Source organism: Haliotis asinina, chromosome 6, assembly GCF_037392515.1.
Source record: "Haliotis asinina isolate JCU_RB_2024 chromosome 6, JCU_Hal_asi_v2, whole genome shotgun sequence".
Classification (NCBI taxonomy): domain Eukaryota; kingdom Metazoa; phylum Mollusca; class Gastropoda; order Lepetellida; family Haliotidae; genus Haliotis; species Haliotis asinina.
Window position 1 is genome coordinate 2,258,435 of NC_090285.1, and position 16,580 is coordinate 2,275,014.

Consider the following 16,580-nt stretch of genomic DNA (forward strand, 5'->3'; position numbering starts at 1 on the left):
AATGAAGCAGTAATACCGTCAGTTCTACGTTGGATTACACACAATATTTCACTTCACAGCATGGCTGAGATAACAGAAAGTGTCCACAGCAAATTATATATATCAACATGATGTATAGTCATGGAGTAATTCATTTGTACTTTCTTCAGTCAGAGATGAACTCGACGTTTCTCTAGCTATGTTCCTGCAGGAATAAAAAGTTGCGTCGGCCGGGAATCGAACCCGGATCGACTGCTTGGAAGGCAACCATGCTAACCTTTACACCACCGACGCTGACCATGCTAAGCTTTGTTGAATAGGCATCTTAATGAAATTTGCTGATTGATTGGCCACGCTTCGAGGCACGCCACTAAACGAGACGGCTTACGTCACAAACTGAATGAAATTGGGCTTTGGAAATGTATTTCTGTCTTATGCAACGAGGGTCTACAATCTACGAAGCACTGATAACAAATTGTATTTAAATGAAGAGGACACTGCATTTGCATCCATATGGAGTAAATGGACACGTCAACTGAACACTTCCTCCTTGCCAGCTGTCTTCTTTAACTTAAGAATGAGAAGCTAAGAAAAGGCACTGTTAGTGTGAAGCATCGGTGGTCTAGTGGTAGAATACTCGCCTGCCACGCGGGTGACCCGGGTTCGATTCCAGGTCGATGCACACTCTTTTGGTTTTTTTTGCGCCTCTGGGGGTTGAAAAAGAGGCCTCCAAACGCGTGTCTCCTGGTAAGAACACCTAGTCTGTGACGCAATGTGATTGTTGTCAGTGATGTCACGTTTCTGTGACGTCAGGACATTGTGAGGTCACAGGTGAGTCTTTCTATATATATCAGAACGTTGGAATGAGAGAACGTGTCCATTTACATGACTCCATTTGAAGTTGATGTAAGGACGGAATGTTGTGCAGCTTTTAGCATTGTCCCACAGCAATCGGTGTCAGGCTGTCAATGAAGCAGTAATACCGTCAGTTCTACGTTGGATTACACACAATATTTCACTTCACAGCATGGCTGAGATAACAGAAAGTGTCCACAGCAAATTATATATATCAACATGATGTATAGTCATGGAGTAATTCATTTGTACTTTCTTCAGTCAGAGATGAACTCGACGTTTCTCTAGCTATGTTCCTGCAGGAATAAAAAGTTGCGTCGGCCGGGAATCGAACCCGGATCGACTGCTTGGAAGGCAACCATGCTAACCTTTACACCACCGACGCTGACCATGCTAAGCTTTGTTGAATAGGCATCTTAATGAAATTTGCTGATTGATTGGCCACGCTTCGAGGCACGCCACTAAACGAGACGGCTTACGTCACAAACTGAATGAAATTGGGCTTTGGAAATGTATTTCTGTCTTATGCAACGAGGGTCTACAATCTACGAAGCACTGATAACAAATTGTATTTAAATGAAGAGGACACTGCATTTGCATCCATATGGAGTAAATGGACACGTCAACTGAACACTTCCTCCTTGCCAGCTGTCTTCTTTAACTTAAGAATGAGAAGCTAAGAAAAGGCACTGTTAGTGTGAAGCATCGGTGGTCTAGTGGTAGAATACTCGCCTGCCACGCGGGTGACCCGGGTTCGATTCCAGGTCGATGCACACTCTTTTGGTTTTTTTTGCGCCTCTGGGGCTTGAAAAAGAGGCCTCCAAACGCGTGTCTCCTGGTAAGAACACCTAGTCTGTGACGCAATGTGATTGTTGTCAGTGATGTCACGTTTCTGTGACGTCAGGACATTGTGAGGTCACAGGTGAGTCTTTCTATATATATCAGAACGTTGGAATGAGAGAACGTGTCCATTTACATTGAAGTTGATGTAAGGACGGAATGTTGTGCAGCTTTTAGCATTGTCCCACAGCAATCGGTGTCAGGCTGTCAATGAAGCAGTAATACCGTCAGTTCTACGTTGGATTACACACAATATTTCACTTCACAGCATGGCTGAGATAACAGAAAGTGTCCACAGCAAATTATATATATCAACATGATGTATAGTCATGGAGTAATTCATTTGTACTTTCTTCAGTCAGAGATGAACTCGACGTTTCTCTAGCTATGTTCCTGCAGGAATAAAAAGTTGCGTCGGCCGGGAATCGAACCCGGATCGACTGCTTGGAAGGCAACCATGCTAACCTTTACACCACCGACGCTGACCATGCTAAGCTTTGTTGAATAGGCATCTTAATGAAATTTGCTGATTGATTGGCCACGCTTCGAGGCACGCCACTAAACGAGACGGCTTACGTCACAAACTGAATGAAATTGGGCTTTGGAAATGTATTTCTGTCTTATGCAACGAGGGTCTACAATCTACGAAGCACTGATAACAAATTGTATTTAAATGAAGAGGACACTGCATTTGCATCCATATGGAGTAAATGGACACGTCAACTGAACACTTCCTCCTTGCCAGCTGTCTTCTTTAACTTAAGAATGAGAAGCTAAGAAAAGGCCCTGTTAGTGTGAAGCATCGGTGGTCTAGTGGTAGAATACTCGCCTGCCATGCGGGTGAACCGGGTTCGATTCCCGGTCGATGCACACTCTTTTGGTTTTTTTTGCGCCTCTGGGGGTTGAAAAAGAGGCCTCCAAACGCGTGTCTCCTGGTAAGAACACCTAGTCTGTGACGCAATGTGATTGTTGTCAGTGATGTCACGTTTCTGTGACGTCAGGACATTGTGAGGTCACAGGTGAGTCTTTCTATATATATCAGAACGTTGGAATGAGAGAACGTGTCCATTTACATTGAAGTTGATGTAAGGACGGAATGTTGTGCAGCTTTTAGCATTGTCCCACAGCAATCGGTGTCAGGCTGTCAATGAAGCAGTAATACCGTCAGTTCTACGTTGGATTACACACAATATTTCACTTCACAGCATGGCTGAGATAACAGAAAGTGTCCACAGCAAATTATATATATCAACATGATGTATAGTCATGGAGTAATTCATTTGTACTTTCTTCAGTCAGAGATGAACTCGACGTTTCTCTAGCTATGTTCCTGCAGGAATAAAAAGTTGCGTCGGCCGGGAATCGAACCCGGATCGACTGCTTGGAAGGCAACCATGCTAACCTTTACACCACCGACGCTGACCATGCTAGGATTGGTTGAATAGGCATCTTAATGAAATTTGCTGATTGATTGGCCACGCTTCGAGGCACGCCACTAAACGAGACGGCTTACGTCACAAACTGAATGAAATTGGGCTTTGGAAATGTATTTCTGTCTTATGCAACGAGGGTCTACAATCTACGAAGCACTGATAACAAATTGTATTTAAATGAAGAGGACACTGCATTTGCATCCATATGGAGTAAATGGACACGTCAACTGAACACTTCCTCCTTGCCAGCTGTCTTCTTTAACTTAAGAATGAGAAGCTAAGAAAAGGCACTGTTAGTGTGAAGCATCGGTGGTCTAGTGGTAGAATACTCGCCTGCCACGCGGGTGACCCGGGTTCGATTCCCGGTCGATGCACACTCTTTTGGTTTTTTTTGCGCCTCTGGGGGTTGAAAAAGAGGCCTCCAAACGCGTGTCTCCTGGTAAGAACACCTAGTCTGTGACGCAATGTGATTGTTGTCAGTGATGTCACGTTTCTGTGACGTCAGGACATTGTGAGGTCACAGGTGAGTCTTTCTATATATATCAGAACGTTGGAATGAGAGAACGTGTCCATTTACATTGAAGTTGATGTAAGGACGGAATGTTGTGCAGCTTTTAGCATTGTCCCACAGCAATCGGTTTCAGGCTGTCAATGAAGCAGTAATACCGTCAGTTCTACGTTGGATTACACACAATATTTCACTTCACAGCATGGCTGAGATAACAGAAAGTGTCCACAGCAAATTATATATATCAACATGATGTATAGTCATGGAGTAATTCATTTGTACTTTCTTCAGTCAGAGATGAACTCGACGTTTCTCTAGCTATGTTCCTGCAGGAATAAAAAGTTGCGTCGGCCGGGAATCGAACCCGGATCGACTGCTTGGAAGGCAACCATGCTAACCTTTACACCACCGACGCTGACCATGCTAAGCTTTGTTGAATAGGCATCTTAATGAAATTTGCTGATTGATTGGCCACGCTTCGAGGCACGCCACTAAACGAGACGGCTTACGTCACAAACTGAATGAAATTGGGCTTTGGAAATGTATTTCTGTCTTATGCAACGAGGGTCTACAATCTACGAAGCACTGATAACAAATTGTATTTAAATGAAGAGGACACTGCATTTGCATCCATATGGAGTAAATGGACACGTCAACTGAACACTTCCTCCTTGCCAGCTGTCTTCTTTAACTTAAGAATGAGAAGCTAAGAAAAGGCACTGTTAGTGTGAAGCATCGGTGGTCTAGTGGTAGAATACTCGCCTGCCACGCGGGTGACCCGGGTTCGATTCCCGGTCGATGCACACTCTTTTGGTTTTTTTTGCGCCTCTGGGGGTTGAAAAAGAGGCCTCCAAACGCGTGTCTCCTGGTAAGAACACCTAGTCTGTGACGCAATGTGATTGTTGTCAGTGATGTCACGTTTCTGTGACGTCAGGACATTGTGAGGTCACAGGTGAGTCTTTCTATATATATCAGAACGTTGGAATGAGAGAACGTGTCCATTTACATTGAAGTTGATGTAAGGACGGAATGTTGTGCAGCTTTTAGCATTGTCCCACAGCAATCGGTTTCAGGCTGTCAATGAAGCAGTAATACCGTCAGTTCTACGTTGGATTACACACAATATTTCACTTCACAGCATGGCTGAGATAACAGAAAGTGTCCACAGCAAATTATATATATCAACATGATGTATAGTCATGGAGTAATTCATTTGTACTTTCTTCAGTCAGAGATGAACTCGACGTTTCTCTAGCTATGTTCCTGCAGGAATAAAAAGTTGCGTCGGCCGGGAATCGAACCCGGATCGACTGCTTGGAAGGCAACCATGCTAACCTTTACACCACCGACGCTGACCATGCTAGGATTGGTTGAATAGGCATCTTAATGAAATTTGCTGATTGATTGGCCACGCTTCGAGGCACGCCACTAAACGAGACGGCTTACGTCACAAACTGAATGAAATTGGGCTTTGGAAATGTATTTCTGTCTTATGCAACGAGGGTCTACAATCTACGAAGCACTGATAACAAATTGTATTTCAATGAAGAGGACACTGCATTTGCATCCATATGGAGTAAATGGACACGTCAACTGAACACTTCCTCCTTGCCAGCTGTCTTCTTTAACTTAAGAATGAGAAGCTAAGAAAAGGCACTGTTAGTGTGAAGCATCGGTGGTCTAATGGTAGAATACTCGCCTGCCACGCGGGTGACCCGGGTTCGATTCCCGGTCGATGCACACTCTTTTTGGTTTTTTTGCGCCTCTGGGGGTTGAAAAAGAGGCCTCCAAACGCGTGTCTCCTGGTAAGAACACCTAGTCTGTGACGCAATGTGATTGTTGTCAGTGATGTCACGTTTCTGTGACGTCAGGACATTGTGAGGTCACAGGTGAGTCTTTCTATATATATCAGAACGTTGGAATGAGAGAACGTGTCCATTTACATTGAAGTTGATGTAAGGACGGAATGTTGTGCAGCTTTTAGCATTGTCCCACAGCAATCGGTGTCAGGCTGTCAATGAAGCAGTAATACCGTCAGTTCTACGTTGGATTACACACAATATTTCACTTCACAGCATGGCTGAGATAACAGAAAGTGTCCACAGCAAATTATATATTTCAACATGATGTATAGTCATGGAGTAATTCATTTGTACTTTCTTCAGTCAGAGATGAACTCGACGTTTCTCTAGCTATGTTCCTGCAGGAATAAAAAGTTGCGTCGGCCGGGAATCGAACCCGGATCGACTGCTTGGAAGGCAACCATGCTAACCTTTACACCACCGACGCTGACCATGCTAAGCTTTGTTGAATAGGCATCTTAATGAAATTTGCTGATTGATTGGCCACGCTTCGAGGCACGCCACTAAACGAGACGGCTTACGTCACAAACTGAATGAAATTGGGCTTTGGAAATGTATTTCTGTCTTATGCAACGAGGGTCTACAATCTACGAAGCACTGATAACAAATTGTATTTAAATGAAGAGGACACTGCATTTGCATCCATATGGAGTAAATGGACACGTCAACTGAACACTTCCTCCTTGCCAGCTGTCTTCTTTAACTTAAGAATGAGAAGCTAAGAAAAGGCCCTGTTAGTGTGAAGCATCGGTGGTCTAGTGGTAGAATACTCGCCTGCCACGCGGGTGACCCGGTTTCGATTCCCGGTCGATGCACACTCTTTTGGTTTTTTTTTGCGCCTCTGGGGGTTGAAAAAGAGGCCTCCAAACGCGTGTCTCCTGGAAAGAACACCTAGTCTGTGACGCAATGTGATTGTTGTCAGTGATGTCACGTTTCTGTCAACTGAACACTTCCTCCTTGCCAGCTGTCTTCTTTAACTTAAGAATGAGAAGCTAAGAAAAGGCACTGTTAGTGTGAAGCATCGGTGGTCTAGTGGTAGAATACTCGCCTGCCACGCGGGTCACCCGGGTTCGATTCCCGGTCGATGCACACTCTTTTGGGGTTTTTTTGCGCCTCTGGGGGTTGAAAAAGAGGCCTCCAAACGCGTGTCTCCTGGTAAGAACACCTAGTCTGTGACGCAATGTGATTGTTGTCAGTGATGTCACGTTTCTGTGACGTCAGGACATTGTGAGGTCACAGGTGAGTCTTTCTATATATATCAGAACGTTGGAATGAGAGAACGTGTCCATTTACATTGAAGTTGATGTAAGGACGGAATGTTGTGCAGCTTTTAGCATTGTCCCACAGCAATCGGTTTCAGGCTGTCAATGAAGCAGTAATACCGTCAGTTCTACGTTGGATTACACACAATATTTCACTTCACAGCATGGCTGAGATAACAGAAAGTGTCCACAGCAAATTATATATATCAACATGATGTATAGTCATGGAGTAATTCATTTGTACTTTCTTCAGTCAGAGATGAACTCGACGTTTCTCTAGCTATGTTCCTGCAGGAATAAAAAGTTGCGTCGGCCGGGAATCGAACCCGGATCGACTGCTTGGAAGGCAACCATGCTAACCTTTACACCACCGACGCTGACCATGCTAGGATTGGTTGAATAGGCATCTTAATGAAATTTGCTGATTGATTGGCCACGCTTCGAGGCACGCCACTAAACGAGACGGCTTACGTCACAAACTGAATGAAATTGGGCTTTGGAAATGTATTTCTGTCTTATGCAACGAGGGTCTACAATCTACGAAGCACTGATAACAAATTGTATTTCAATGAAGAGGACACTGCATTTGCATCCATATGGAGTAAATGGACACGTCAACTGAACACTTCCTCCTTGCCAGCTGTCTTCTTTAACTTAAGAATGAGAAGCTAAGAAAAGGCACTGTTAGTGTGAAGCATCGGTGGTCTAATGGTAGAATACTCGCCTGCCACGCGGGTGACCCGGGTTCGATTCCCGGTCGATGCACACTCTTTTTGGTTTTTTTGCGCCTCTGGGGGTTGAAAAAGAGGCCTCCAAACGCGTGTCTCCTGGTAAGAACACCTAGTCTGTGACGCAATGTGATTGTTGTCAGTGATGTCACGTTTCTGTGACGTCAGGACATTGTGAGGTCACAGGTGAGTCTTTCTATATATATCAGAACGTTGGAATGAGAGAACGTGTCCATTTACATTGAAGTTGATGTAAGGACGGAATGTTGTGCAGCTTTTAGCATTGTCCCACAGCAATCGGTGTCAGGCTGTCAATGAAGCAGTAATACCGTCAGTTCTACGTTGGATTACACACAATATTTCACTTCACAGCATGGCTGAGATAACAGAAAGTGTCCACAGCAAATTATATATTTCAACATGATGTATAGTCATGGAGTAATTCATTTGTACTTTCTTCAGTCAGAGATGAACTCGACGTTTCTCTAGCTATGTTCCTGCAGGAATAAAAAGTTGCGTCGGCCGGGAATCGAACCCGGATCGACTGCTTGGAAGGCAACCATGCTAACCTTTACACCACCGACGCTGACCATGCTAAGCTTTGTTGAATAGGCATCTTAATGAAATTTGCTGATTGATTGGCCACGCTTCGAGGCACGCCACTAAACGAGACGGCTTACGTCACAAACTGAATGAAATTGGGCTTTGGAAATGTATTTCTGTCTTATGCAACGAGGGTCTACAATCTACGAAGCACTGATAACAAATTGTATTTAAATGAAGAGGACACTGCATTTGCATCCATATGGAGTAAATGGACACGTCAACTGAACACTTCCTCCTTGCCAGCTGTCTTCTTTAACTTAAGAATGAGAAGCTAAGAAAAGGCCCTGTTAGTGTGAAGCATCGGTGGTCTAGTGGTAGAATACTCGCCTGCCACGCGGGTGACCCGGTTTCGATTCCCGGTCGATGCACACTCTTTTGGTTTTTTTTTGCGCCTCTGGGGGTTGAAAAAGAGGCCTCCAAACGCGTGTCTCCTGGAAAGAACACCTAGTCTGTGACGCAATGTGATTGTTGTCAGTGATGTCACGTTTCTGTCAACTGAACACTTCCTCCTTGCCAGCTGTCTTCTTTAACTTAAGAATGAGAAGCTAAGAAAAGGCACTGTTAGTGTGAAGCATCGGTGGTCTAGTGGTAGAATACTCGCCTGCCACGCGGGTCACCCGGGTTCGATTCCCGGTCGATGCACACTCTTTTGGGGTTTTTTTGCGCCTCTGGGGGTTGAAAAAGAGGCCTCCAAACGCGTGTCTCCTGGTAAGAACACCTAGTCTGTGACGCAATGTGATTGTTGTCAGTGATGTCACGTTTCTGTGACGTCAGGACATTGTGAGGTCACAGGTGAGTCTTTCTATATATATCAGAACGTTGGAATGAGAGAACGTGTCCATTTACATTGAAGTTGATGTAAGGACGGAATGTTGTGCAGCTTTTAGCATTGTCCCACAGCAATCGGTGTCAGGCTGTCAATGAAGCAGTAATACCGTCAGTTCTACGTTGGATTACACACAATATTTCACTTCACAGCATGGCTGAGATAACAGAAAGTGTCCACAGCAAATTATATATATCAACATGATGTATAGTCATGGAGTAATTCATTTGTACTTTCTTCAGTCAGAGATGAACTCGACGTTTCTCTAGCTATGTTCCTGCAGGAATAAAAAGTTGCGTCGGCCGGGAATCGAACCCGGATCGACTGCTTGGAAGGCAACCATGCTAACCTTTACACCACCGACGCTGACCATGCTAAGCTTTGTTGAATAGGCATCTTAATGAAATTTGCTGATTGATTGGCCACGCTTCGAGGCACGCCACTAAACGAGACGGCTTACGTCACAAACTGAATGAAATTGGGCTTTGGAAATGTATTTCTGTCTTATGCAACGAGGGTCTACAATCTACGAAGCACTGATAACAAATTGTATTTAAATGAAGAGGACACTGCATTTGCATCCATATGGAGTAAATGGACACGTCAACTGAACACTTCCTCCTTGCCAGCTGTCTTCTTTAACTTAAGAATGAGAAGCTAAGAAAAGGCCCTGTTAGTGTGAAGCATCGGTGGTCTAGTGGTAGAATACTCGCCTGCCACGCGGGTCACCCGGGTTCGATTCCCGGTCGATGCACACTCTTTTGGTTTTTTTTGCGCCTCTGGGGGTTGAAAAAGAGGCCTCCAAACGCGTGTCTCCTGGAAAGAACACCTAGTCTGTGACGCAATGTGATTGTTGTCAGTGATGTCACGTTTCTGTCAACTGAACACTTCCTCCTTGCCAGCTGTCTTCTTTAACTTAAGAATGAGAAGCTAAGAAAAGGCACTGTTAGTGTGAAGCATCGGTGGTCTAGTGGTAGAATACTCGCCTGCCACGCGGGTCACCCGGGTTCGATTCCCGGTCGATGCACACTCTTTTGGGGTTTTTTTGCGCCTCTGGGGGTTGAAAAAGAGGCCTCCAAACGCGTGTCTCCTGGTAAGAACACCTAGTCTGTGACGCAATGTGATTGTTGTCAGTGATGTCACGTTTCTGTGACGTCAGGACATTGTGAGGTCACAGGTGAGTCTTTCTATATATATCAGAACGTTGGAATGAGAGAACGTGTCCATTTACATTGAAGTTGATGTAAGGACGGAATGTTGTGCAGCTTTTAGCATTGTCCCACAGCAATCGGTGTCAGGCTGTCAATGAAGCAGTAATACCGTCAGTTCTACGTTGGATTACACACAATATTTCACTTCACAGCATGGCTGAGATAACAGAAAGTGTCCACAGCAAATTATATATATCAACATGATGTATAGTCATGGAGTAATTCATTTGTACTTTCTTCAGTCAGAGATGAACTCGACGTTTCTCTAGCTATGTTCCTGCAGGAATAAAAAGTTGCGTCGGCCGGGAATCGAACCCGGATCGACTGCTTGGAAGGCAACCATGCTAACCTTTACACCACCGACGCTGACCATGCTAAGCTTTGTTGAATAGGCATCTTAATGAAATTTGCTGATTGATTGGCCACGCTTCGAGGCACGCCACTAAACGAGACGGCTTACGTCACAAACTGAATGAAATTGGGCTTTGGAAATGTATTTCTGTCTTATGCAACGAGGGTCTACAATCTACGAAGCACTGATAACAAATTGTATTTAAATGAAGAGGACACTGCATTTGCATCCATATGGAGTAAATGGACACGTCAACTGAACACTTCCTCCTTGCCAGCTGTCTTCTTTAACTTAAGAATGAGAAGCTAAGAAAAGGCACTGTTAGTGTGAAGCATCGGTGGTCTAGTGGTAGAATACTCGCCTGCCACGCGGGTGACCCGGGTTCGATTCCCGGTCGATGCACACTCTTTTGGTTTTTTTTGCGCCTCTGGGGGTTGAAAAAGAGGCCTCCAAACGCGTGTCTCCTGGTAAGAACACCTAGTCTGTGACGCAATGTGATTGTTGTCAGTGATGTCACGTTTCTGTGACGTCAGGACATTGTGAGGTCACAGGTGAGTCTTTCTATATATATCAGAACGTTGGAATGAGAGAACGTGTCCATTTACATTGAAGTTGATGTAAGGACGGAATGTTGTGCAGCTTTTAGCATTGTCCCACAGCAATCGGTGTCAGGCTGTCAATGAAGCAGTAATACCGTCAGTTCTACGTTGGATTACACACAATATTTCACTTCACAGCATGGCTGAGATAACAGAAAGTGTCCACAGCAAATTATATATATCAACATGATGTATAGTCATGGAGTAATTCATTTGTACTTTCTTCAGTCAGAGATGAACTCGACGTTTCTCTAGCTATGTTCCTGCAGGAATAAAAAGTTGCGTCGGCCGGGAATCGAACCCGGATCGACTGCTTGGAAGGCAACCATGCTAACCTTTACACCACCGACGCTGACCATGCTAAGCTTTGTTGAATAGGCATCTTAATGAAATTTGCTGATTGATTGGCCACGCTTCGAGGCACGCCACTAAACGAGACGGCTTACGTCACAAACTGAATGAAATTGGGCTTTGGAAATGTATTTCTGTCTTATGCAACGAGGGTCTACAATCTACGAAGCACTGATAACAAATTGTATTTAAATGAAGAGGACACTGCATTTGCATCCATATGGAGTAAATGGACACGTCAACTGAACACTTCCTCCTTGCCAGCTGTCTTCTTTAACTTAAGAATGAGAAGCTAAGAAAAGGCACTGTTAGTGTGAAGCATCGGTGGTCTAGTGGTAGAATACTCGCCTGCCACGCGGGTCACCCGGGTTCGATTCCCGGTCGATGCACACTCTTTTGGGTTTTTTTGCGCCTCTGGGGGTTGAAAAAGAGGCCTCCAAACGCGTGTCTCCTGGTAAGAACACCTAGTCTGTGACGCAATGTGATTGTTGTCAGTGATGTCACGTTTCTGTGACGTCAGGACATTGTGAGGTCACAGGTGAGTCTTTCTATATATATCAGAACGTTGGAATGAGAGAACGTGTCCATTTACATTGAAGTTGATGTAAGGACGGAATGTTGTGCAGCTTTTAGCATTGTCCCACAGCAATCGGTGTCAGGCTGTCAATGAAGCAGTAATACCGTCAGTTCTACGTTGGATTACACACAATATTTCACTTCACAGCATGGCTGAGATAACAGAAAGTGTCCACAGCAAATTATATATATCAACATGATGTATAGTCATGGAGTAATTCATTTGTACTTTCTTCAGTCAGAGATGAACTCGACGTTTCTCTTGCTATGTTCCTGCAGGAATAAAAAGTTGCGTCGGCCGGGAATCGAACCCGGATCGACTGCTTGGAAGGCAACCATGCTAACCTTTACACCACCGACGTTGACCATGCTAAGCTTTGTTGAATAGGCATCTTAATGAAATTTGCTGATTGATTGGCCACGCTTCGAGGCACGCCACTAAACGAGACGGCTTACGTCACAAACTGAATGAAATTGGGCTTTGGAAATGTATTTCTGTCTTATGCAACGAGGGTCTACAATCTACGAAGCACTGATAACAAATTGTATTTAAATGAAGAGGACACTGCATTTGCATCCATATGGAGTAAATGGACACGTCAACTGAACACTTCCTCCTTGCCAGCTGTCTTCTTTAACTTAAGAATGGGAAGCTAAGAAAAGGCACTGTTAGTGTGAAGCATCGGTGGTCTAGTGGTAGAATACTCGCCTGCCACGCGGGTGACCCGGGTTCGATTCCAGGTCGATGCACACTCTTTTTGGTTTTTTTGCGCCTCTGGGGGTTGAAAAAGAGGCCTCCAAACGCGTGTCTCCTGGTAAGAACACCTAGTCTGTGACGCAATGTGATTGTTGTCAGTGATGTCACGTTTCTGTGACGTCAGGACATTGTGAGGTCACAGGTGAGTCTTTCTATATATATCAGAACGTTGGAATGAGAGAACGTGTCCATTTACATTGAAGTAGATGTAAGGACGGAATGTTGTGCAGCTTTTAGCATTGTCCCACAGCAATCGGTGTCAGGCTGTCAATGAAGCAGTAATACCGTCAGTTCTACGTTGGATTACACACAATATTTCACTTCACAGCATGGCTGAGATAACAGAAAGTGTCCACAGCAAATTATATATATCAACATGATGTATAGTCATGGAGTAATTCATTTGTACTTTCTTCAGTCAGAGATGAACTCGACGTTTCTCTAGCTATGTTCCTGCAGGAATAAAAAGTTGCGTCGGCCGGGAATCGAACCCGGATCGACTGCTTGGAAGGCAACCATGCTAACCTTTACACCACCGACGCTGACCATGCTAAGCTTTGTTGAATAGGCATCTTAATGAAATTTGCTGATTGATTGGCCACGCTTCGAGGCACGCCACTAAACGAGACGGCTTACGTCACAAACTGAATGAAATTGGGCTTTGGAAATGTATTTCTGTCTTATGCAACGAGGGTCTACAATCTACGAAGCACTGATAACAAATTGTATTTAAATGAAGAGGACACTGCATTTGCATCCATATGGAGTAAATGGACACGTCAACTGAACACTTCCTCCTTGCCAGCTGTCTTCTTTAACTTAAGAATGAGAAGCTAAGAAAAGGCACTGTTAGTGTGAAGCATCGGTGGTCTAGTGGTAGAATACTCGCCTGCCATGCGGGTGAACCGGGTTCGATTCCCGGTCGATGCACACTCTTTTGGTTTTTTTTGCGCCTCTGGGGGTTGAAAAAGAGGCCTCCAAACGCGTGTCTCCTGGTAAGAACACCTAGTCTGTGACGCAATGTGATTGTTGTCAGTGATGTCACGTTTCTGTGACGTCAGGACATTGTGAGGTCACAGGTGAGTCTTTCTATATATATCAGAACGTTGGAATGAGAGAACGTGTCCATTTACATTGAAGTTGATGTAAGGACGGAATGTTGTGCAGCTTTTAGCATTGTCCCACAGCAATCGGTGTCAGGCTGTCAATGAAGCAGTAATACCGTCAGTTCTACGTTGGATTACACACAATATTTCACTTCACAGCATGGCTGAGATAACAGAAAGTGTCCACAGCAAATTATATATATCAACATGATGTATAGTCATGGAGTAATTCATTTGTACTTTCTTCAGTCAGAGATGAACTCGACGTTTCTCTAGCTATGTTCCTGGAGGAATAAAAAGTTGCGTCGGCCGGGAATCGAACCCGGATCGACTGCTTGGAAGGCAACCATGCTAACCTTTACACCACCGACGCTGACCATGCTAAGCTTTGTTGAATAGGCATCTTAATGAAATTTGCTGATTGATTGGCCACGCTTCGAGGCACGCCACTAAACGAGACGGCTTACGTCACAAACTGAATGAAATTGGGCTTTGGAAATGTATTTCTGTCTTATGCAACGAGGGTCTACAATCTACGAAGCACTGATAACAAATTGTATTTAAATGAAGAGGACACTGCATTTGCATCCATATGGAGTAAATGGACACGTCAACTGAACACTTCCTCCTTGCCAGCTGTCTTCTTTAACTTAAGAATGAGAAGCTAAGAAAAGGCACTGTTAGTGTGAAGCATCGGTGGTCTAGTGGTAGAATACTCGCCTGCCACGCGGGTGACCCGGGTTCGATTCCCGGGCGATGCACACTCTTTTGGTTTTTTTTTTGCGCCTCTAGGGGTTGAAAAAGAGGCCTCCAAACGCGTGTCTCCTGGTAAGAACACCTAGTCTGTGACGCAATGTGATTGTTGTCAGTGATGTCACGTTTCTGTGACGTCAGGCCATTGTGAGGTCACAGGTGAGTCTTTCTATAGATATCAGAAGGTTGGAATGAGAGAACGTGTCCATTTACATTGAAGTTGATGTAAGGACGGAATGTTGTGCAGCTTTTAGCATTGTCCCACAGCAATCGGTGTCAGGCTGTCAATGAAGCAGTAATACCGTCAGTTCTACGTTGGATTACACACAATATTTCACTTCACAGCATGGCTGAGATAACAGAAAGTGTCCACAGCAAATTATATATATCAACATGATGTATAGTCATGGAGTAATTCATTTGTACTTTCTTCAGTCAGAGATGAACTCGACGTTTCTCTAGCTATGTTCCTGCAGGAATAAAAAGTTGCGTCGGCCGGGAATCGAACCCGGATCGACTGCTTGGAAGGCAACCATGCTAACCTTTACACCACCGACGCTGACCATGCTAAGCTTTGTTGAATAGGCATCTTAATGAAATTTGCTGATTGATTGGCCACGCTTCGAGGCACGCCACTAAACGAGACGGCTTACGTCACAAACTGAATGAAATTGGGCTTTGGAAATGTATTTCTGTCTTATGCAACGAGGGTCTACAATCTACGAAGCACTGATAACAAATTGTATTTAAATGAAGAGGACACTGCATTTGCATCCATATGGAGTAAATGGACACGTCAACTGAACACTTCCTCCTTGCCAGCTGTCTTCTTTAACTTAAGAATGAGAAGCTAAGAAAAGGCACTGTTAGTGTGAAGCATCGGTGGTCTAGTGGTAGAATACTCGCCTGCCACGCGGGTGACCCGGGTTCGATTCCCGGGCGATGCACACTCGTTTGGTTTTTTTTTTGCGCCTCTAGGGGTTGAAAAAGAGGCCTCCAAACGCGTGTCTCCTGGTAAGAACACCTAGTCTGTGACGCAATGTGATTGTTGTCAGTGATGTCACGTTTCTGTGACGTCAGGCCATTGTGAGGTCACAGGTGAGTCTTTCTATAGATATCAGAAGGTTGGAATGAGAGAACGTGTCCATTTACATTGAAGTTGATGTAAGGACGGAATGTTGTGCAGCTTTTAGCATTGTCCCACAGCAATCGGTGTCAGGCTGTCAATGAAGCAGTAATACCGTCAGTTCTACGTTGGATTACACACAATATTTCACTTCACAGCATGGCTGAGATAACAGAAAGTGTCCACAGCAAATTATATATATCAACATGATGTATAGTCATGGAGTAATTCATTTGTACTTTCTTCAGTCAGAGATGAACTCGACGTTTCTCTAGCTATGTTCCTGCAGGAATAAAAAGTTGCGTCGGCCGGGAATCGAACCCGGATCGACTGCTTGGAAGGCAACCATGCTAACCTTTACACCACCGACGCTGACCATGCTAAGCTTTGTTGAATAGGCATCTTAATGAAATTTGCTGATTGATTGGCCACGCTTCGAGGCACGCCACTAAACGAGACGGCTTACGTCACAAACTGAATGAAATTGGGCTTTGGAAATGTATTTCTGTCTTATGCAACGAGGGTCTACAATCTACGAAGCACTGATAACAAATTGTATTTAAATGAAGAGGACACTGCATTTGCATCCATATGGAGTAAATGGACACGTCAACTGAACACTTCCTCCTTGCCAGCTGTCTTCTTTAACTTAAGAATGAGAAGCTAAGAAAAGGCACTGTTAGTGTGAAGCATCGGTGGTCTAGTGGTAGAATACTCGCCTGCCACGCGGGTGACCCGGGTTCGATTCCCGGGCGATGCACACTCGTTTGGTTTTTTTTTTGCGCCTCTAGGGGTTGAAAAAGAGGCCTCCAAACGCGTGTCTCCTGGTAAGAACACCTAGTCTGTGACG

At 44.6% G+C, this 16,580-nt stretch overlaps 37 non-coding genes across 37 annotated transcripts; 20 read left to right on the forward strand and 17 right to left on the reverse strand.

Annotated features, from left to right (window-relative positions):
• Positions 1 to 201: 201 nt before the first annotated feature.
• Positions 202 to 273, reverse strand: Trnag-ucc (transfer RNA glycine (anticodon UCC)). Its single transcript has one exon. It is a non-coding gene; the product is annotated as a tRNA-Gly (tRNA).
• Positions 274 to 590: 317 nt separating this feature from the next.
• Positions 591 to 661, forward strand: Trnag-gcc (transfer RNA glycine (anticodon GCC)). The gene has a single exon. It is a non-coding gene; the product is annotated as a tRNA-Gly (tRNA).
• Positions 662 to 1,147: 486 nt separating this feature from the next.
• On the reverse strand, positions 1,148 to 1,219 carry Trnag-ucc (transfer RNA glycine (anticodon UCC)). The gene has a single exon. It is a non-coding gene; the product is annotated as a tRNA-Gly (tRNA).
• A 317-nt stretch (positions 1,220 to 1,536) lies between these two features.
• Positions 1,537 to 1,607, forward strand: Trnag-gcc (transfer RNA glycine (anticodon GCC)). The gene has a single exon. It is a non-coding gene; the product is annotated as a tRNA-Gly (tRNA).
• A 477-nt stretch (positions 1,608 to 2,084) lies between these two features.
• On the reverse strand, positions 2,085 to 2,156 carry Trnag-ucc (transfer RNA glycine (anticodon UCC)). The gene has a single exon. It is a non-coding gene; the product is annotated as a tRNA-Gly (tRNA).
• Positions 2,157 to 2,473: 317 nt separating this feature from the next.
• Trnag-gcc (transfer RNA glycine (anticodon GCC)) lies at positions 2,474 to 2,544 on the forward strand. Its single transcript has one exon. It is a non-coding gene; the product is annotated as a tRNA-Gly (tRNA).
• A 477-nt stretch (positions 2,545 to 3,021) lies between these two features.
• Positions 3,022 to 3,093, reverse strand: Trnag-ucc (transfer RNA glycine (anticodon UCC)). Its single transcript has one exon. It is a non-coding gene; the product is annotated as a tRNA-Gly (tRNA).
• Positions 3,094 to 3,410: 317 nt separating this feature from the next.
• Positions 3,411 to 3,481, forward strand: Trnag-gcc (transfer RNA glycine (anticodon GCC)). The gene has a single exon. It is a non-coding gene; the product is annotated as a tRNA-Gly (tRNA).
• Positions 3,482 to 3,958: 477 nt separating this feature from the next.
• Positions 3,959 to 4,030, reverse strand: Trnag-ucc (transfer RNA glycine (anticodon UCC)). The gene has a single exon. It is a non-coding gene; the product is annotated as a tRNA-Gly (tRNA).
• Positions 4,031 to 4,347: 317 nt separating this feature from the next.
• Positions 4,348 to 4,418, forward strand: Trnag-gcc (transfer RNA glycine (anticodon GCC)). The gene has a single exon. It is a non-coding gene; the product is annotated as a tRNA-Gly (tRNA).
• Positions 4,419 to 4,895: 477 nt separating this feature from the next.
• Trnag-ucc (transfer RNA glycine (anticodon UCC)) lies at positions 4,896 to 4,967 on the reverse strand. The gene has a single exon. It is a non-coding gene; the product is annotated as a tRNA-Gly (tRNA).
• Positions 4,968 to 5,284: 317 nt separating this feature from the next.
• On the forward strand, positions 5,285 to 5,355 carry Trnag-gcc (transfer RNA glycine (anticodon GCC)). Its single transcript has one exon. It is a non-coding gene; the product is annotated as a tRNA-Gly (tRNA).
• A 477-nt stretch (positions 5,356 to 5,832) lies between these two features.
• On the reverse strand, positions 5,833 to 5,904 carry Trnag-ucc (transfer RNA glycine (anticodon UCC)). Its single transcript has one exon. It is a non-coding gene; the product is annotated as a tRNA-Gly (tRNA).
• A 317-nt stretch (positions 5,905 to 6,221) lies between these two features.
• Trnag-gcc (transfer RNA glycine (anticodon GCC)) lies at positions 6,222 to 6,292 on the forward strand. The gene has a single exon. It is a non-coding gene; the product is annotated as a tRNA-Gly (tRNA).
• Positions 6,293 to 6,495: 203 nt separating this feature from the next.
• Trnag-gcc (transfer RNA glycine (anticodon GCC)) lies at positions 6,496 to 6,566 on the forward strand. The gene has a single exon. It is a non-coding gene; the product is annotated as a tRNA-Gly (tRNA).
• A 478-nt stretch (positions 6,567 to 7,044) lies between these two features.
• On the reverse strand, positions 7,045 to 7,116 carry Trnag-ucc (transfer RNA glycine (anticodon UCC)). Its single transcript has one exon. It is a non-coding gene; the product is annotated as a tRNA-Gly (tRNA).
• A 317-nt stretch (positions 7,117 to 7,433) lies between these two features.
• Positions 7,434 to 7,504, forward strand: Trnag-gcc (transfer RNA glycine (anticodon GCC)). The gene has a single exon. It is a non-coding gene; the product is annotated as a tRNA-Gly (tRNA).
• A 477-nt stretch (positions 7,505 to 7,981) lies between these two features.
• On the reverse strand, positions 7,982 to 8,053 carry Trnag-ucc (transfer RNA glycine (anticodon UCC)). Its single transcript has one exon. It is a non-coding gene; the product is annotated as a tRNA-Gly (tRNA).
• A 317-nt stretch (positions 8,054 to 8,370) lies between these two features.
• Trnag-gcc (transfer RNA glycine (anticodon GCC)) lies at positions 8,371 to 8,441 on the forward strand. Its single transcript has one exon. It is a non-coding gene; the product is annotated as a tRNA-Gly (tRNA).
• Positions 8,442 to 8,644: 203 nt separating this feature from the next.
• Positions 8,645 to 8,715, forward strand: Trnag-gcc (transfer RNA glycine (anticodon GCC)). Its single transcript has one exon. It is a non-coding gene; the product is annotated as a tRNA-Gly (tRNA).
• Positions 8,716 to 9,193: 478 nt separating this feature from the next.
• Trnag-ucc (transfer RNA glycine (anticodon UCC)) lies at positions 9,194 to 9,265 on the reverse strand. Its single transcript has one exon. It is a non-coding gene; the product is annotated as a tRNA-Gly (tRNA).
• A 317-nt stretch (positions 9,266 to 9,582) lies between these two features.
• Trnag-gcc (transfer RNA glycine (anticodon GCC)) lies at positions 9,583 to 9,653 on the forward strand. The gene has a single exon. It is a non-coding gene; the product is annotated as a tRNA-Gly (tRNA).
• A 202-nt stretch (positions 9,654 to 9,855) lies between these two features.
• Positions 9,856 to 9,926, forward strand: Trnag-gcc (transfer RNA glycine (anticodon GCC)). Its single transcript has one exon. It is a non-coding gene; the product is annotated as a tRNA-Gly (tRNA).
• Positions 9,927 to 10,404: 478 nt separating this feature from the next.
• Trnag-ucc (transfer RNA glycine (anticodon UCC)) lies at positions 10,405 to 10,476 on the reverse strand. Its single transcript has one exon. It is a non-coding gene; the product is annotated as a tRNA-Gly (tRNA).
• A 317-nt stretch (positions 10,477 to 10,793) lies between these two features.
• On the forward strand, positions 10,794 to 10,864 carry Trnag-gcc (transfer RNA glycine (anticodon GCC)). The gene has a single exon. It is a non-coding gene; the product is annotated as a tRNA-Gly (tRNA).
• Positions 10,865 to 11,341: 477 nt separating this feature from the next.
• Trnag-ucc (transfer RNA glycine (anticodon UCC)) lies at positions 11,342 to 11,413 on the reverse strand. The gene has a single exon. It is a non-coding gene; the product is annotated as a tRNA-Gly (tRNA).
• A 317-nt stretch (positions 11,414 to 11,730) lies between these two features.
• On the forward strand, positions 11,731 to 11,801 carry Trnag-gcc (transfer RNA glycine (anticodon GCC)). The gene has a single exon. It is a non-coding gene; the product is annotated as a tRNA-Gly (tRNA).
• A 477-nt stretch (positions 11,802 to 12,278) lies between these two features.
• Trnag-ucc (transfer RNA glycine (anticodon UCC)) lies at positions 12,279 to 12,350 on the reverse strand. Its single transcript has one exon. It is a non-coding gene; the product is annotated as a tRNA-Gly (tRNA).
• A 317-nt stretch (positions 12,351 to 12,667) lies between these two features.
• On the forward strand, positions 12,668 to 12,738 carry Trnag-gcc (transfer RNA glycine (anticodon GCC)). Its single transcript has one exon. It is a non-coding gene; the product is annotated as a tRNA-Gly (tRNA).
• A 477-nt stretch (positions 12,739 to 13,215) lies between these two features.
• On the reverse strand, positions 13,216 to 13,287 carry Trnag-ucc (transfer RNA glycine (anticodon UCC)). Its single transcript has one exon. It is a non-coding gene; the product is annotated as a tRNA-Gly (tRNA).
• A 317-nt stretch (positions 13,288 to 13,604) lies between these two features.
• Trnag-gcc (transfer RNA glycine (anticodon GCC)) lies at positions 13,605 to 13,675 on the forward strand. Its single transcript has one exon. It is a non-coding gene; the product is annotated as a tRNA-Gly (tRNA).
• Positions 13,676 to 14,152: 477 nt separating this feature from the next.
• On the reverse strand, positions 14,153 to 14,224 carry Trnag-ucc (transfer RNA glycine (anticodon UCC)). The gene has a single exon. It is a non-coding gene; the product is annotated as a tRNA-Gly (tRNA).
• A 317-nt stretch (positions 14,225 to 14,541) lies between these two features.
• On the forward strand, positions 14,542 to 14,612 carry Trnag-gcc (transfer RNA glycine (anticodon GCC)). The gene has a single exon. It is a non-coding gene; the product is annotated as a tRNA-Gly (tRNA).
• A 479-nt stretch (positions 14,613 to 15,091) lies between these two features.
• Trnag-ucc (transfer RNA glycine (anticodon UCC)) lies at positions 15,092 to 15,163 on the reverse strand. The gene has a single exon. It is a non-coding gene; the product is annotated as a tRNA-Gly (tRNA).
• A 317-nt stretch (positions 15,164 to 15,480) lies between these two features.
• Trnag-gcc (transfer RNA glycine (anticodon GCC)) lies at positions 15,481 to 15,551 on the forward strand. Its single transcript has one exon. It is a non-coding gene; the product is annotated as a tRNA-Gly (tRNA).
• Positions 15,552 to 16,030: 479 nt separating this feature from the next.
• On the reverse strand, positions 16,031 to 16,102 carry Trnag-ucc (transfer RNA glycine (anticodon UCC)). The gene has a single exon. It is a non-coding gene; the product is annotated as a tRNA-Gly (tRNA).
• Positions 16,103 to 16,419: 317 nt separating this feature from the next.
• Trnag-gcc (transfer RNA glycine (anticodon GCC)) lies at positions 16,420 to 16,490 on the forward strand. The gene has a single exon. It is a non-coding gene; the product is annotated as a tRNA-Gly (tRNA).
• The last annotated feature ends 90 nt before the right edge of the window (positions 16,491 to 16,580 follow it).